Raw genomic sequence first — 19,363 nt, 5'->3', positions numbered from 1 at the left:
CAGAGCCGGGCCGGGCGAAGCAGCGGCTCGGCCCGCGCCACCCCCGCCTCCTCGGGGCGATCCGCCATCAACGTACCGGGGCGGCCGCGCTGCCTCCGCTGCCGCCTCCCGCCGCCGCCGGTGAAACCCCCGGCGCCCGGGGGCTGGGCGGTGCCGGCGGGGCGCCAGCTAGGGCAGCCGCTGCTCGCGGAGCCGGGGAGGCGACCCCACGGCAGCCCCCCGCCCGCTGGCCCCGGTGGGGGGCCCCGCGGCAGCCCCTCACCTGCCCGCCGCTCCCGGGAGCCGCCTCCGCCGCGGCGCCGGCACGCAAACTTTCACCGCAAAACTTTGGAGCGGGGCGGGCTGGGGAGGGCTCGGCCCTGACCGGCAGCGCGGGACCCCCGGAGCCGGGCGGCGCGGCCCCGCGGCGCAGGTGAGGGCGACCCGCGCTGGGGCGGCGCTGCCGGCGGAGCCCGTGTGGCTGCGCGCAGAGCCGCGCTCCGTCCCTGCCTCCGGCGCCCCTGGGATTAAGCGCTTTGCTAACAGGTTTAGTTTGCTGTTACATACCCAGAGGTAGGCTCTCCCTCTGCTCGCAAATAAATGTGTATCTAAGCTGCCAGGCAGAGGCAACTCAGAGCTGTAATTAGCTACTAAAACAGGCAGCGTCGAAACTTTATTGTCGTCTACGGGAAACGGGATGACAGAGAAGAATGTTTAATTGGTGCTTATTAGCACTTCATATGTGCTTGCAATCACTATCGGCTTATTGTCACAGTAGACAGGCCATGTAGATAAGTGACATTACCCCTCCTTAACGGCCGCATCGCTTCGTTTACCTTTCTTCAAGGAAGTCCTTGGAGAAACAGCCCTAGGTCTGGCGGAGGTGGGGTAAGCACAAAGGAGTTCTGACTTCCCAGAGCTGTGCTCAGGTCGTTTCTGCCCGGCTCTCTCCCCTTCGGACGTCTGGCTGCCGTGCCGTGTTCCTAGGATTACCCCAGCACACACTTCTGAAATGCTCCCTGAGTCGCTGCCCCATTGCTCACTTATGGCATAAGGCCTTTCTATTAACATTTTTACGACATCTTTCACCCTAACGGGATTCAAATCATCTCACGCACTCTTAAGCCAGCACACAGGGATCGCTTCTGCAACCAGCGAAGCACAAACACCTTTGGCATAAAGCTGAGCATCGCCAACCAGCTCAAGACTGTTTCAGAGCAGAGAGCTGTGTGCTGCTCTGATTTCCAAGGGGGTTTAACTAAGCAGAGTGTAATTACCCTGACCAGAGCTTAGACCTTGGAGATAACATGTGTTCATTGGAAAGCACTCCAGGATCCATAGCTGCAGCAGCCATAGGCAGCCAAGACCTGTGTGCAGTGGTGCTCCCTCTGGATTTCCAATCCAAGCGCTAAGCCATCTCACTCCTGCTTCGTTTGGGTTGCGTGAGGACATACAGCCTCACCGTGGTGCTATGAATTTTCTCTCTTTTATTTCACGTAAGGATCTCCCTAGTCACAGTTCGTTATAGAGGCTAGCAGCTTAGTACAGACCGAGGGAGCAGACTTTTCCCTCCTTTTCCTTTAAAGCCAATCATGGATCCACTTCTGAATTTCTGGTGTGCAAAGACTATCCCTCACACCTGTAGCTTGTCTGGCTCCCTAGTAGAAAAAGAAAGGGATAGGGGGAATGAAGGAAGAAGCGAAATAGGTTTAACAGCAGAATATGCCAGTTGTTTGCTGTTCCACAGACTTAAGCATGTTTCCCAATCTAGGCAACCTGGGAGGCATGTGATACTATGATTACCATATGCCCTAACAAAAAAATGCAGCCTCGTATTTAAATTACAGATCTGTTGGTCCCTGTTGGCCAGTGAGATTTTAGAGAAAAACAAGATGCCTACTGAATTTTAGTTTCCTGAGGTAATACAATCAGAAGATTGTAATGAAGGTCACTGAAGCTTCTAATAAGGATACACAGATTAACCTTCTGAGTGTTGCAGATTTAATTTTACTCAATAAGTACATGCTGCAAACATATTTCTTCAGATTGATCTACTCAGACTGTACTCATCAACTGATTAAAGTTATATATAACACTGAAAAGATCAGATGTCTTGATGATTTTTTTTTCAGTTAAAGGAATAAATTAATTGCTTTGGGATAAAGCCAAGTCTTATTTTTCAACTTAATAATAATAAAAAAAACCCCAACAACAGACCATGCATTTAGCTTATATAATACTTGTTCCACCACAGGTTCCAGCTATGGATTTAAGAATCTTTGCGAGTTTAAAAATTCAACATGCAGGTGAAATTAGACACTGGATTAGAAAGCTAAACAACTACGTAAATGTAATCAGCACCTTTTGAGGCCTGACATGTAGCAAAAAAGAAATGAGTTACGAAAAGGTGGCGGCAGTCTGTCTGTGTCAGCGAGGCTGGTATGGAGCCAGCGCCTGCATCAGAAACCCTATTCTTGGCAGGTTTCTGCATGTTTCCTACGACTTCTGCTACATAAGCAGCTCAATGGTTAATGTAGCAGAGTCATCTTCTGAAGGCATGTGAGACTTCAGCCATGTGGTGATGCCTCCTCACAGTAACAGGAGTAGTCAGTGCAGTTAGAGAAGAAAGATAACAGGACATGAATTGAAACTGAAACCTGCCAAAACCTGCAGGTCAATTCGCTGGGATAAAACCACCTTTACTCTACAGTAAAACCAATTCAGGCTCTTTTAAGCACATTTTCTATGTAGATTTTCATCTCAGCTTAGCAGTGACAGCCATGGAGGAAAGTTTGGTGTGGAGAATAGGTCACAGCTACCCGCACTCGCAACTGCTCCTTTGTGAACTGCCAGCGTGCACTGCATCAGCGCCCTAAAACCCCTGTTGGCGCTCGGCCCGTTCCCCTATGAGACAGAAAGTGTGTACCACTACAGTGAGCTGTTAGGAAACCCTCTTGCTCTCGCTGAATTTTCCATGCAGCCCAGGTTTCCATCTGACATTTTTCAAAGTTTACAGCAAAGCTAGCTCAGCCACCTACACAGATGCACACATTTCAAGGAGTCAGAAGTTGGGATTCTTACGTTTAAAGAAAAATTAAACCCCCATGATTCAAGTAGCAGCTGTGACAAAACTGTGCCTGTTTGGCCTGATCCTCTTCCAAAGGGAAGGATTAGACCTACAGAGGGTTTTTTAGCTTAGGCAATTTCATTCCAAGTGCCATTATCATTTACTGCAGTGAATTTTGGGACGGGCCACACTGGCACAGTTTCCGTGCTGTGTGTTATATATCAATATAGAGCCAATTAGACAAACCTTTGGTGATTAAAAGCATTCTATCATTATGAAGGTGTCTTTTGCTCCAAGGCGTAAACCATTCAGCAAGTAGTTTCATTTTATTTCCTTGAGCTTTTTTAATTTTCAGCTAATTAGCTAGAAATATACCACCTACAACATGTGCTTTTTCTCAGTTTGGAGGCTAAAATTTGCCTCTACTAAGCATTGCTACCGGGCATTTGCTTGTTTCTTTAAAAAAATTGCTAGCAACTTAGTATAAAATTAATTTACTTAGTAACTGGCATGCTGGGGTAATTATCAAAGCCTTTCTAAGCAAGTTGTGTGCTCATTCAAAAATATTAAGCAATTCAAAGTGTAGTTCTTCAGCTATTACAAAGTTTTGTTTTTAAGAAATCTCCAAAACCAAACCCAACTTTAAGTCGACTTATATACTTCAATGAGTTAACTGTGAAGCTATTTTATTCTAATGGGCTGCTGTCTCAAAAGACGGGCCAAAAACCCCAGAAGCTGCAAGCATTTTTTCTGAAGGTTAGTGCCTTATCTTACTCCGATTCTAAAATGTGCTTCAAATGGCAGCTACTACTCTGTCAAGCGCTACACAGGACTAGAAAATGACTCAGGATATCCTGAAAATTGATTTTCTGAAGCAGTGAATTCATTCTATATTTGAAAGGCTGGTGAGGGCTTCCAGTCACAGGTGTAAATGGGAGGGTTAAGATTAGCTCTCCTTCTCTTACTCCCTCCACCCTAGCACTGGGAGAGCAAAGTGCATGTATGTTCTCATACTATTATATGATACATTTGCATTTTAGATCAAAGTATATCCAGTTTTGCAGACTCTAATTGGAGGCTTTCAAGACAAGACTGGATAAAACCCTGAGAAACCTGGCCTGACCCAATGGCTGACCTGGTTGTGTGCTGGAGGTTGGACTACAGGCTTCTCATGATCTCATCTTATGTGAGTTGTCCTGTGCCTGGATAGCCCATCTAAAAATCAGGATGTCACACTTCCACCAAAAAGTCACATCTCAGTCCAAAAAAGAGATTTGAAGACTGCTACCCTGCCACAGAATAGCAGACAACAAAGGAATCAATGAGGTCCTTAACTAGCATCAGACGGCTTTCTTTGAAAAGGAGTTTGTAAAGCAAGGAGGAAGGTCCTCTGAAAGCCTTCATCACTTTCATGAGAAAATTCCAAAAGAAGTCTGTTTTTCCAGGTCTTTTGAACAGTGTTTGTAAAAGTTACATAACACTGTAATTTCTACGTCACCTGGTTCTGGAGAAGGGGAAACACTTGTCTTTGTTCTGCCAAATAATGCTTGATTATGGCACCTCCTGGAAAAGGGTAGCCTATTAGTGCTAGAGTGCCTAGTTGAGAGATGGTTTCTTTGGTGTTTCTGTTACCAGTATCACGGTGTTCACACAGATTTAATCGTGAATTTCTTAACTTTTTGATTTAAATGCTTTAAAGGCATTCATATCTTGAAGGATATCGTCATGCATGTCTTTCAATTTTGACTGAAGGGACATTAGCAGATTTTCTCCATCCTTAGGTATAATGCAGACTGAAACCCCCCCCACCAACACCTCTCTGAGCAATTTTACTACCTTTTACACGAGTACTAAATGTCAGAGAAGTAAAATCTGGATATTGTGTTTTGGTCTCTACACAACCCCTGAATGTGAGACAAACAAAATTTTCTTACTCCCCACAGCCCCTTTGGTGGTAGAAAGTTCTGCACTGATTCAACATCTGTTGACAAGCTGTCTATATGAATTGACAGAGAAATGAACTGATACATGAAGCTGAGTGTGCCTCCAAAGCAATTCACAATCTGTTGAAACAAGACACCATACCACTAAATATGTGATTCCAGTGTTCTAGTTCCTCTTCTATTCTAAAATACCTGGAATAAAAAGCAGAAATACAGTGACATGACAGTCTGGCAGCTGCCCTGAAGCACAGATAAAGGAGGATTGTATGAAATAAAATGGTATAGAATTTTCTTAGTCAGTGTCATCGGTGTACTACATGTTGAATGTTTGCATTGCTTATTAGGACCAATGGACATATTTTGAACCCATTCTGACAGCCTGGATTCAAACATTGAGCAAATGATGACATTATGGTATTGATATGTGCCAGGAAAAAAAAGTTACTGAGAAATTCTAAGGCAAATGAGGGTGGAAAGTAGAATAAAGACAAGGCAGACTGACAACCAGACACTATGTAGTAGGAAAGGGACAGAATGAGAACTACAGTTTGTTGTGGGTTTTGGTTTTTTTGTGGTTTTTTTTTTTGTTTTTTTAAATCTAGTGAAGGCATTAGTCCCAACTGTTTGATCATCATGTAATATATGGCCAAGTGTCAGTACTGTCCTATGCCTTTGCACCTCTGCAAGGTGTTATTACAGGGGCAGTCTATGGAAAATTAGGTCAAATATCCCATACTGGATGCCGAATACATGCTGGCTAGCCTAAGATTTGGAAGCAATTTCATTGCTCATCACACACTTCCCTGTAGCTGGTAGTTGAGATACATATGAAAAAAATGATAGCTTTTGAGGGGGCATAACCAAGAGGTGCCTATGATTGCCTGTTTTCAGCCAAAAATATTCTCACAGCTGGGTTTTTAGATGAAGATACTACTCTGAGACAATGGTGATTGCTTTGGTGAACCATCTTCTTCTAGCTAGAAACTTTTAGTCTAATTAGTATGCTAATGTAGCTAGATCTGTTGGCAGTATCTGATGGTGTTGACCATCATGTGGTGCTGTTTTGCGTGATATCTAGGAGGGTGGATAAAGCTGCAGATCTCATTCTTTTACCCCTCCTCCTAACCAGATCATTGTTTGGAGTTATGTGTGCTCCTCGTCCTGGGAACATCCTCACATACTAAAAGCTCTTGTTAAGGTTGGGAAACAAGATGGATTTGGGAGTCAGCAGCATGCATGGGCAATTAAAGGGCAATTAAAGTCTGTATCTTCATAACAACATAATCAAGCTTTCCAAACACAAAAGTGCATAACTACACACTAAAAGGAAGAGTAGACTGGGAAAACTAAACATGCCTCTAATGTTGGGCTGTTCAAAGAGGAGGAGAACTGGAAGAACTGTTTCAGATCACGCCGGGAACTAGGCTTGGAGCTATTCTGGAAACAGGGGTGATGCAGAAAGTTCTCTAGCCGATGGGATTTCCCTCCCGTCACATACCCACAGCCATTTTTCCTGCCTTCAGGCTCCACTGCTGCAAAATGCTGTAGAAGAAAGTGCAAATGAATACCATGACGGAGCCCCAGGATCATAAAATCCTAACACATCTCACAGGTTTCCTGCTGATTTCCCTTGGCTCAGCTCAGCTCAACTGTATTTAAACCATGCTCTCCAGCATTTGGCTTACTTTCTCTCTAGTAATTAGGTTTTGCAGGAACATTTTTCTTTATTTTTAGGAAACTTTTCCTCATAACCAATCTGGCTTTCCCTCATTGGTTTCATGCCCTTTTCTTCTTATTCTTTTCCCAAAGGATACAGAATAGCTCACTACTTTCTTTGTGGTAACCTGTCACATGGTAAATCATTGCTTCCTACTAAGGAAACCACGACCCAAAGCAGATAGTTTCCTTAATAGGAAGCAATCATACTTTACCCTGTGTTTGAATTCTGCAAAGCATTTATCTTACTCATGAATTCAGTGTAGGACACCTTCTTTCTGTCTTTGTCTCATTGTAAGCTGCTGAACAAAAGTGGTTTTCGCAAGGATGCTTTAAATGACCCATTCTCCTGGCCAGGGCTTTCTTTAGATTTGCGACTACTAAACTCACCTTTTCCAGATGGTATAATAATTTTCCATCTCTCTGTCTTTGGAATGAAATTTAAGAATACTTGATAAGTAACATGGGACAGATTATAAACTTCCGCAAATGTACTTGTGCAGTGCTTTCATCGACAGAGACTGTTATTTCACATCTGGAGAGGGGAATATGATCTATCACCCCACCCCATAAGAGAATCTAAAACAATTTTAAGGTTCATCTTTATGCAGGAAAACATCTATGTGCGCAATTAAGCACTTGCTAACAACCAGTGGAACTGTGGCATATTCTCAAGTGCCTTTGCTAGTACACACCTGATCTGGACTTCGCAAATGGAATGATTGCTTATATTTATTTTTAAGTGTTTTTTAAAAAATGTGTGCTGGGGAATTTAATCAAATTTTGGAAATGGGAAAGCTTAAATGTTTTTGTTGTTTTGTGATTTTTGGGGTTATCTTAATTACTATGGGAAAACAGCTAAAAAATTAACAAAGCAGCTTGTTATTCATTTGTTTGCTTCACAAATAAATGCTCTACTTCGTAATTACTCCTTTAAAGCTAAATGCTTATGTACAAAATGTATTGTTAAGGAAAGCTTTACAGTCATCACGGCAACTATGTGACAGTATTTGTAGAACTAAAGCACAGAAAAACTATTTATTGTGTTGTTTACAAACTGCAAAATTCTTGGCCAGTAGAGACTGAAGTTTTCTCTATTTGAATGTTAGACAGGAGAAGAAACTGCAAGAAATGTGGGCCCTGTACACACTTAGCATCCTTAACGTAACATTTGTGGGTTGTCATTGACCACATTTTCCAACCACAGCTGTTTTAAACTATTTTTTGATCACATATGTTAAAAGCAATACGTGTTTAAGTCTACACACATACATGATCTTGTATATTCTTTTGATTTATAAATATATCCATATGTTCCTTTGTTTCAAATTTGCAGGTCATCTAAAAAGAGCTGATCTTATGAAACCAATTAAAACTTCCAGCAGTGAATTAAAGTAGCAGAAATTTTTGTTTACTTTCCTTAATCTCTTTCACAGACATCAAACTGGTGTTAGGTACACAGTTGCTGCTTGTGTCAGTGTAATTACACTGATTGCCAAGCTATGTTTTCAAAAGCAAATAAACTGAAATAATCAGGATTTTCAGGATTGTCTGCTGTAAAAATATCCCATATGTTAGGTACTCACGGGGAAACCATTATTAGTAAATCCCGTTGACTGTCAGAGGTCCATAGACCACACAGAACCAAATACACTCTCTCGCTGCAGTTTGGATTTATTAACCAAGAAGCCCAGTGCTCCACAACATGAAACTTGGCTCCTATTGTGTCTGCAGCCAGGGCCACTCCAGAGTTTTCATCTGCGATTGCTTGTCTCACACCACAGGACCTGCAGAAAATTACTGCCACATCCTCTCTTCCAGGCAGAGTAACTAGCCAGCTGCTAGCTGCTAGCTGTGAAACAACAGATTTTATGGAGGACTGGCCCAAAACCATCAGCAGGGACTAACAAGATGGAAAAATTCAGTGTCCCACCGAATCACCAGTCTTACTATAACCAACTGCCAATTTACATGTTGAGGATGGGGACAGAGAAGGGAGGAAGAGAGGAGAGATGTTTTAGTAAAGGAGGTAAATGATATTTAGCAGATGAGATACAGGGCAGTTTGTTTTCAGATCGTCTTTTCTTTCCGAGTGTCTGCAAATATGCTTTTAGGGCATGTTTTTTTTTTAAATAAGGACAAGGTATCCTCTATACAAGGTCAGAGTGAATGAGTTAGCAGTTTGCTCAGGTATCCTTGTCCCCAACAAGTGCATGCATAGCGCTGTAATACTGTTCTGGGGCTGCAGGCTATAGATATGATTTCTATTCTGCCACCCTACTAGCAAAATGTGGCCTCTCATTTAGCTGCATCAGATCATGGTTTGCAATTGAGGGATCAACTTCAAATAAAATGTATGAAATTCACCTTACAACATAAATGTATCTTGTATTCAGCACCTGCCTTCATTATGCTGCATTCTCTAGCAGCTGCCTGTAAAGATTACATTATATAGAAAAACAGACTTCTAAGCCATCAAAGAGGACTGAATGGAATCCTTTAAGAATATGATGGTAGCATGAAACCTGGGCATTTTCGATAAGTGAGTTACAACACCTTTTAGGTATAACATTTGCCCCTGAGCATCTTTTTTCATTTCTGCATTGTTATGATCACACTTTCTGCTTCAGTAAGGTCCCTATTTTCCCCCTATTCTAGTGTTTGAAAGCCAGAACTGCCACCATTACCTCTATTACCACCACGACCAGAAGATGGACCAATTTGACAGGAAAAGCTGCAATATCAACTGCATGCACTTTAGTATCTTGAAGTAAACAGATAAAATGAGTTCTCCACCCTCTTAATGTATAGTAGCTTTGGGTGTAGGGGTAGACTGAATATTTAGACAATGGCTTTCTTCTAGTTGACAGGCCCACAAAGTCTGACACATCATAACACAAATTTTTCCTCTAAATAAGATAATGAAATATCCTATATTCCAGGAGAACACACTTTTTAATTTGAGATGATATTAATTGCTGATCAGAGCAGGTCAACAAATTTCACATTTCTGATTTCCACTGCATATAGTGTTATTGTAAATCAGTGTAAATCAGTGTAAATATTCGCAGGTGTTTCGCAGCTATTGCAAAACCTATGGGGAACGCATGCCAGGGCAGAAGTAGCAGTTTACAGTGCTGGGAGGTGGAGCTTCTGTTGCGGGCCAACAGCTTGCAATGGGCACAGGTAACGCATCTTGTTTTGGCATGTCTGTGCTCTCCTGCATGATCATGAGTAACCGTCATGTTAATGCTGCCAAAAGCTTTGGGTTGAGCATCCTGAAGGTAATGGTGGCTGTGGCTCACTCATCTCCCAGGCCAGTGCCCTTCTCCATATTCATAGAGGCTGAGTCATTATTTCCACAGAGCCTGACAGCCACTGCAATTCCTTGCTTCTTCCCCTTGGAGCACATCTAGATCTTTATCTGTTTCTTCCAGGACTGTGTCTCAGAGGGAGTGTAAGTCCTGCTGATGCTATGATTATTTAGAAATTCTCTTTAGCTGTTGTCAAACCCTTGCTCCAGCAGTGAAGGAACAGGTCTTCAGGCTCTCTGACAAGACAGTGGCCAGCCAGGAAGCTGGTGCAAAAAACCTAGAGCTTCCCACTACACATAGCAATGAAATGCTATGTGCTTGGAGGAACTGCAAGGGAAAAGGCATTATATTGGTAAATAACTAATGCCACATTTAGCCATACCTGTGTAAATCTGCAGGGACTCTTCTGAGGCTGGTGGGGCAGCTCTAGAGGTACCTCATTTAACAGAGCCCCGTGTAAGAAACGGGTGCATGCTCAGGAGGATGGTGGCTCTATCCAAAGGTTAAGGTACACAAAAACATTTCAGGAGCTTAAGGAAGAAAATTAGTGTGTGAACATGAAAACCTGAGGAAGGAATGAAGAAATTAATTATCACACCAAGGGAAAAACAAAGAAGCATGAAGAAAAACAATTAGCAGTTGAAAATGCTCTTGAGTCCAGTAACCTTGGAGAGTGCATTGAGCACTAGCCGTCACTTAAGGCAATTATCGGATATCATATAAACCTTTTTTCAAACCGAGGCAGAATTGTTTATGTTTTGGGAAGCAGCTATCAATAGTGAAATTAAATATCTGAATGAATGCAGGAACATGTTCTAATAAAACGTGAAGGAAGTAATCAGGGAATATTATCAGTCTTGTCAGTCTGATATTTAGCAGTGATAAAAAAAAAAAAATAAAAGGCTGGTGCCAATGTACTTTCCTTTTTGCAAGCTGAGCCTATCTAGTATAATATTCAATGGCAGAGACTCATAAAGAGTTTAAGAGCTTCTCTGCAGGATGGAGCTGAAGACACGCACAAACCTGAGATTTACACTAGATTATTAAAATGGTTTACTTTTAATGCCGGACCAGGGCATCCTGGGATCAGCAATAACTTCCATGATTGCACAGACCAGCCTCTAGTCACGCAGTTGACCTGAATAGGAGACTGATGAGTTTCAAAGAAGTGAGGCTTTAAACTCTGGCCTAAAGAAAAGAAAGACTTGACCAGCCCAGGACAGAAATGCAGGACCTACTTGCAACCCACTGATCTTTTTCACCCTGTCCCCAGGGAACAGAAGAATGGTGGCAGTGCCCAGCTACAGAATGTTGTCTCAGTCTGGAGGTCCCTGGTACAAATCCCCATACAGGCAGCTGAAAAGGAGGTCACCGCTTGCAATTACAACCTTACACTGTACCCTGGACACAAATAACACCCAGCGAGAGAGTACGGCCTCTGCCTGCTGCTGTAGCTCAACAGATGGAGTAGCTGCTAAGCTTAGCTTGCAGGATTGAGAAATGGATTTTTTGTTTTATAAGCAAGACTGTGTGCAGATGAACTGAGGATGGCCTACAGATCACAGAAATAAAATCTATTACTTTAGCATTTTTTTAGGTTAACATACTGCATGCCACTCTCTCCTCTCATCTCTTTCCTACTTATTTTTTTCCAGAAAGTAATTTGCTTGCTTTTCTCTCATTTTCCAGAGCTGAACTTCAGCAACTGAAATTGGTGGGCTTTGCTCAGAAAGCCTCCTAAATTTGTTAATGCTCATCTTTGATGAGATGGCTTAACACAGGTAGCACTATATATATATATATGATTTCACTTTTTTTTCTATGCTTTTATTATAATTGTTAATGCTAATCCTTAATGAAGTGGCTCAAGCCAGGTAGTAAAATAGATTTGCATATAATTTCATGTAGTTTTTCTGTGCTTGTATTGTAAGTGAGATTTTTATTTTAAAAAAAACAAAAATAAAACATAGAGGCTTGTGTCAAAGTTTGTGTCAAAGCTTCACAGTGAAGCTTTGACACAAACATCTCAACACATTCTCCCTGAAATCTCAGAAGGTCATTTTAACAGCTTCAGAAGTTACACACTTTGTACTCAAGTTCTACCCTCTTAAAGCACCAAAGTTCCTACCTTGAGGCAGTAACCATTTTAGCTGCCGTCTCCACACCTCTAGGCCCACATCAGACAGAACCTTATGCAGCTTTATTCTTTATTCAGAGCCTCAGATCCCTGAAATACCAACAGAACAATTTTTGTGAGATGACATCTTCAGACTAACTTTTGTATCTACCTTAATGATTAACATAAGTGTTAAAGTGATCTGCCTGAGTGATTTTTTCGTTTGCATGAAGAAATCTGTCTTTGTCTGCTTCTTTGTTTTAAATCGACATTTTTCCTAAGCTGATCAGAACATTAAAATTGCTTATCATGAGCCAAGTTTCTGTGATTAAGGGAAAAAGAATCTACGTATGGCTAGAGAGGGGCCGATGTGCACTGAGTAGAGGCCCACAGGGTGTGTGCAAGTGAAAGTTGTAACTAATTAGTAATATTAAAAGTATAAAACAGGTTGCCTTCTGAATGTAGCCATTGCAATTTATGATTTCTGCCAAACTATATATTGATTTCTCTGTCTTAAGAATCAGCAACTTTCCCTGTTGATTGAATTCTAATTACTCACTCCATAGTTACATTGATTTTAACAGGCTTCTGGACAATTTTGAATCCAGGCTGGTTTCAAATTATACTTAATGAATTTGTCATGACTATTGATATAAACACTTCCATTAGATAGCAACTTGAAAAAGAGAGAACCTGCTTTTCCTCCCTTCTGCACAGGCCAAACTTGCCCTCAACTCGTACTGCCCTCACCGGGAGCGGTCAGCTGGCCTTGGGCTGCACTGCATGATGTCTCTGGGGAGAAAAGGCAGAAAAGAACAGTTGGTTTTGTTTCTGTGAACCCAATTATGAATATGTCTATAGCAAACTGTGATTAGATTCATTGTACAAGTTAGTATTTTTGAACAAAATTTCAATCACTTTCCAAATATTTCATCAAAGTCAAGAAAATCTTCTATCTGCAGTCTCCAAAATATGAGTGACGCATGTTAAAGACAGGTAAATCATATTGGTGCTGGTTATGTATTTGTGTAAGGGGCCTCTTACATCGTGTATGGGGCAAAGTCCCCCACCAACAAGCAGGCAATGTGTGAAGTGTAGCAAAGACTAACAGCAAAAGGTTTAATTACAGCTTTTTGATCTGTGCACTCTGGAAATATTTGGCTGCAGCCCCCATGTGTGTGTCCGTGGTGGAGAGACACAGATTATGTATCCAGGTGTTGTTTGGGCATTGAAGGTCCACCTTTATGCCCTGAAGCCATGGGGCATGGATAACGGGCATCGAGGTGCCTGTTTCAGCCATATGGTGCTCTCCCCAAAGCCCTCTGACTATTCCCAGGGTCACCCCCTCAATGACAGATCCTTCAGCTTGCCTGATGTGCATATGGGAACAGGCATTTGCATAAATCAATAATGCAGCCCGACTGTTTTACAATTAACTTCAGGGAATCCTTTTTGGCCTCACTATTTTATTTTCATTTACCTTGGGCCATGGCTCCCTACTCTTTTGAGTTATCGCTATATAAAGGAGCATTCAATATTCAGTCAGGCTGAAAGCTGCTGATTACATTTATCAGCTTTAATAAGATATGTTGTTAGATCTTATTTTCTTGAATTATCTATAGAGCAAAGATATGATCAATGGCAGTCTTTAAATATTTCCAAGTCAATATTTCCAGAGAAGTTTTCATTCAAAAGGACCTAGAAGTGTTTTACAACTAAAGGCCCAGATTCTACTTACAGGCTTTCTTTAGGCTTCATTTTCTCCCTTCTAAAAATCATTATTTTGGGTGCAGCGGTTCTGGTGCTAAATGTGGTAGAAGCAGTAGGATATAGAATCACAGAATCATTTTGGTTGAAAAAGACTTTTAAGATCATCAGATACAATCATTAACCTAGCACTGCCAAGTCCACCACTAAATCATGTCCCCAAGTGCCATATCTGCACATCTTTTAAATACCTCCAAAGACAGTGACTTAATCACTTCCCTGGGCAGCCTGCTCCAGTGCTTGACAAGCCTCTCAGTGAAGACATTTTTCCTAATATTCAATCTAAACCTCTCCCGGTGCAACTTGAGGCCATTTGCTCTTGTCCTGTCACTTCTTACTTGGAAGCAGTCTGACACCCACCTGGCTACACCCTCCTTTCAGGTAGCTGTAGAGAGCAATAATGTCTCTCCCCTCAGACTTCTTTTCTCCAGATTAAACAGCCCCAGTTCCCTCAGCTGCTTCTCATAAGACTTGTTCTCTAGACCCTTCACGAGCTTCATTGCCCATCTCTGGACATGCTCCAGCACCTCATTGTCTTTCCTGCAGTGAGGGGCCCAAACTGAACACAGCATTCGAGGTGCAGCCTCACCAGTGCTGAGCACAGGGGGACAGTCACTGCCCTAGTCTTGCTGGCTGCACCGTTTTGGATACAAGCCAGGATGCTGTTGGCCTTTTTGAATGCCTGCGCACACTGCTGCCTCAGGTTCAGCTGGCTGTCAACCAGCATCCCCAGGTCCTTTCCCACCAGGCAGCTTCCCAGCCACTCTTCCTCAAGCCTGTAACGCTGTGTGGGGCTGTTGTGACCCAAGTGCAGGACCCAGCACTGCTGCTTGTTGCACCTCAAACAATTGGCCTCAGTGCATCAATACAGCCTGTCCAGATCCCTCTGCAGAGCCTTCCCAACCTCCAGCAGATCAACACTACCCCCAGCAACTTGGTGTCATCTGCAAACTTACTGAGGTGCACTCGACCCCCTCATTCAGATCATTAATAAAGATACTAAACAGCACTGGCCCCAGTACTGAGTGCTGGGGAACACCACTTGTGACCAGCCTCCAGCTGGATGTGACTCCATTTACCACCACTCTTTGGCTCGGCCGTCCAGCCATTTTTTACCCAGTGAAGAGGACACCCATCCAAGCCATGAGCAGGCATTTTCACCAGGAGAATGCTGTGGGAAATGGTGTCAAAGGCTTTACCGAAGTCTAAGTAGACAATATCCACAGCCTTTCCCTCATCCACTAAGCAGGTCACCTTGTCATAGAAGGAGATCAGGTTAGTCAGGCAGGTCTACAGGTCCAGGCTGTATCTGATGTTTTTATTGTTACAGCTACATCTAAACTACCAGATGCAGTAGTACCCTGCAGTCTTGCTCATGGATGCATCTTCCCTGTGATTTCAAGCCCCATGGAGTTAGACATGTGCACAGCCCCATCCTTTCCCACCACCTTCATTTCCATGGGAGGGAAGCACGGTGTGCTGTCCCCAGCTGCAGTATGCCCTCACTGCTCTGCCCTGGCACTGTGCCCCCAAAAGACTCCCACAGCTCCTGCCCTGTGCCTGCTGCCCTTCTGAGATGGATTTTTACTTGCTCTCTGCTGGAAGGAATGCGACCTCAGAGTATAATTTTCAGTGTAAATGGTAGAATTGTGGGTGTGTTAGGGTGGAAAGAAATCAATGGACAAATCCAACTAATTTGAAATCAGAGAATGATTTTACAGCACATACCTATCATGCAGTCAATATCACCCACTTACTATACATACCCATTCTGGAAGAGGCATATGGAATTTTTACTGCAATGACTGGTTGTTTTCTTTTCTAATGAGGAAATGAACAATGAGTTATCCTCCTTTAACTCTGCACATAGAGAATAATTCTAGTAGGCAGGAGAGTTCAATGTTTTAGATGTTATTTTCTAAATTATAAAGCTTCCCATGGATTCTTACAATCTCTGGTAAGCTATCTGCTGATTACTAAGAGCAGTAAATGATCTAAAAATATGTACAACACCTTTCAAGAGGAAAGTAAAAGAGTTCTTTAAACCTGAGAGATGAGTGGTTTGTTCTCTGTTAGGATAAACACATCAAGTTAGGGTTTACTCTGAGCAGCCTACTAGAAAACAATCTGCATAAATAGATGAAATTTTATCAGACAATGAATAAAAAATTCAAACAGAAAATTGGTTTTCTTTAGTTTCTATGAGGACTAAAAAGAACAAAATTACCGGGCTATTTCTTTCCCCTTAAAATCTTTTTATAGATAATGGTGAACAGATGATTCCGTCAAACTTCACTTGTGATGAATTCAAGACAAGATAATATCATCATTCATCTTCTTGATGAACCTCATCATTTTATCTTCAGTCTAAATCCAGGAGAAAAACTGAACAAGTCATGCATCTACACATCCTTTCATTTAAAAATTACAGCTGAAGGTTAGAAAATGTTTAAGGTCAAACTTCTAAGCTACCATCTGGAGCTCATTTAACAATTGCCAAGAACATCTGCCACTACCGCACATGCCTAAGACAAAAATCTTAGCCAACATCAACTTTTCTTTTAAGGACAAAATCCTAGAGTCGTATGAGCATCGGCTGAGATACTTTACTGCCAGCAGTCAGAATTTAGTGTGAATTTAGCGCAGTTTGGCAACCAGTGGAGCCATTAATAGATAAAGGCAGTTTTGTAGTTCTTAAGACAGTACTCACCATCTAAAAGCCTTGTCTTACTTATAGTAGTTTACAACTTTGCAAGACATATCAAAAACATTGTGGGGTGGGGAGGCGGGTATCTACTGACTGATGAGGACTGAAATGTGGTTGTGGGGTAGTCAGAGTAAACTCCCATTGCTGCTGCTGGGGCTGCCCCTCTGCTGTGGCTGCAAGGCGGCTTCAGCTCTCAGATTGCTGAAGGCAGTATTTTTCAAAAGTGCTGTAAGTGAAATATGGATGCAGACACTTAAGAACTAAACAAAACACGCCCTCAGAGATGGGTATAATATTCTCTGAACTTTTATGTCAAAACTGAAAGTTATAAAAATCACAGAAACACATGGCTTACAAGGTCTTAATTCCTCAGATACAGCTCCACGTCTTTATTCGCATTTTAAAATACAGCAATTCCCACTGGCTATTAATTCCTTACATTGGGGAAGACATTTTGAGTTTTAAAAATACTGTAAGGTTGCTATTCTTTACTCACATACGTGAATTCCTAGTAGCAGGAAGAGTATAATATGAGATGAAGACTTGTGCTACTAATACAGGAGAATTATTTTTTTATTCAGGGCTTGTATGGAAATTATTCCCTCTAAATGATGGACATGACATATGAAATGTCTATTAAGATATGATGAAAATTTTAACTAGAATGAGATGTTTTACATGATTGCATCATTAATGTAGTTATTTGATCAGACAGAACAGACGCTTTTAGACATGCTTAGTGTGTCAAATTTCTGTAGTTTGGTAAATGTCAGGCATTGGATTATTTTCCATAGGTGAAAAATTAATTCGATATATTAAGTATTTAGTGATTCATCCGTACTATGTAATAACCGATATGTGCAATTCAAGATAATGCATATGTATATTAATAGGTATAATAAATAAATTTATTCCATTTACAGAACACTGAATCTGTATTTTAATGGTGTCTGGAAAGCAGAGAAAATTGAAATGATTGCTTTCATTCAATTGTAAAGCCGCGAATGTGACTAAAGCCCCCACATTGATTATAGATCAATTTACCTTTGAAACTGAAAAACAGGAGTTATGCTCCATGTCTTGTTCTTTATGAGGTCTTAAACTACATTACATTTTGAATTTTAACAGATGGAAGAATTTAATCCTCATCAGAGGGACAGGAGTTACATTGTCTCATGGTGTGGAGAAGATTAATGAAAAGTATTGTGTTTTGTTTTTCTTTATTATAGCTAAACATATATCTGCTAAAAGATTACCATAAAATTGAGTTTTTTACAAAACGTGTGTGTGTCTCTGAAAATGAAGAGAAACGTGCTTGCAGCCAAAGTGATAGTTCTTTACAGAATACCTGCAGATATAAAGCAAAATGTCTCCCAAACTTTAATTACAGTAAAAGGACAGAGAACACTGAGATTAATGGTAAAGTAGTTTTTGAGATCAAACATTTAGAAGTTCGAAAAGCCTAGAAGTTAAGGTGCACAAGCAATGTTTACAGGATTTTGTTGTACTTTTTGCGTACTTCAAAACAGCAAAGAAAAGTCATGTTTTATTTTTTGCATGGAGCAGGAAAAAGACAAGTCTGAGCAGAAATGTACATATGACACAAGTTGTATATGATAATTAAGTCACATTCTTTTAAATAGAATTGGAGCTTTCTACTGGGTAGTTTTAATTATTATTTTTTATTTTTCAAATAATGCCATAACTCTAAAAAAGTTATAGGAATGGCTAAAGCTATGCTTTGTTTATATGTTTCTAGTTGGTAAGCATGTGTATTTGCTGGCCATGTTTGCTAAGCTGTGTTTTTTGTGTTGTAGAAGATATGTAAACAATAGTTACAATTTATTGCATTAATGCACATCTAATAGCAGTGTCACCAGCTACTGCGCAATACCTTCTTTGTCCCTCTGCAAAATAGGCATGATAATACTGTTTAACTTTATCTCAATGAAGTATCATGATCCTTAATCATGTCCTACCAAGAAAGCAAACCTAAGGATTGGTAGTCCTTGAGAAAAAGGGGGGAAAAAGGAAAAGAAAAATTTGACAGTTTGAAATCTAATTATGTCAGAGGGTGGGAAACTTTAAACCTGGAACAAACTCATAGCAGTTGGATGCTTTTGATAGAAAAACATCATATGTCCAATATTTTCCCTTTCCTTTCATTGATTATATTTATAGGTTTTAATAACTGCAAAGATTCACACTCAGCATCTAATGTTTCATGGTCTGTTGTGGTTATAATGCTGATAATGCCATAAATACAGCATTATGATACCGTAGTGAAAACAGGTTTTTCTATGCTGCATGTCACTTAGGCGATGCCCCCCTCCCACAGCCCTGACTCTGTCACCTCACCTCTCCCCACAGGTCTTCCTGGGCTGCCTAGCTGTGGTTTGGAGCTGCTCAACAAGCGACAAAATTGTCTTCTTTTTTTCATTGTTTCTTGCTAGCCCAGTTACGTCACCAGGCAGACATTTAAAGAAGAGTGATGGAAATTTGAGGAGGGGATGAAAAGGCATGTCACATATACATATACATGTCCTGACTCCCAGGAGCTGAAAGCTGATGTTTCAGGGTATGCCTTCACAGCGTTACACAGAGGCTATTGCGGACATAACCTGGTTTGTGGTGAGGTTCACTTGGGCTGGGGAAAAAACACATGGAAAAGGGACCATGGAGTATTGGCCAAGGAGGGAAAGGTTAGAAAAAAATTAGAGGTTGCAAGAAATAGGGGAAAAGAGAAAACTGGGA

This window comes from Falco cherrug, chromosome 3 (assembly GCF_023634085.1).
Source record: "Falco cherrug isolate bFalChe1 chromosome 3, bFalChe1.pri, whole genome shotgun sequence".
In the NCBI taxonomy this organism is placed as follows: domain Eukaryota; kingdom Metazoa; phylum Chordata; class Aves; order Falconiformes; family Falconidae; genus Falco; species Falco cherrug.
This window is presented reverse-complemented; position numbering follows the sequence as displayed.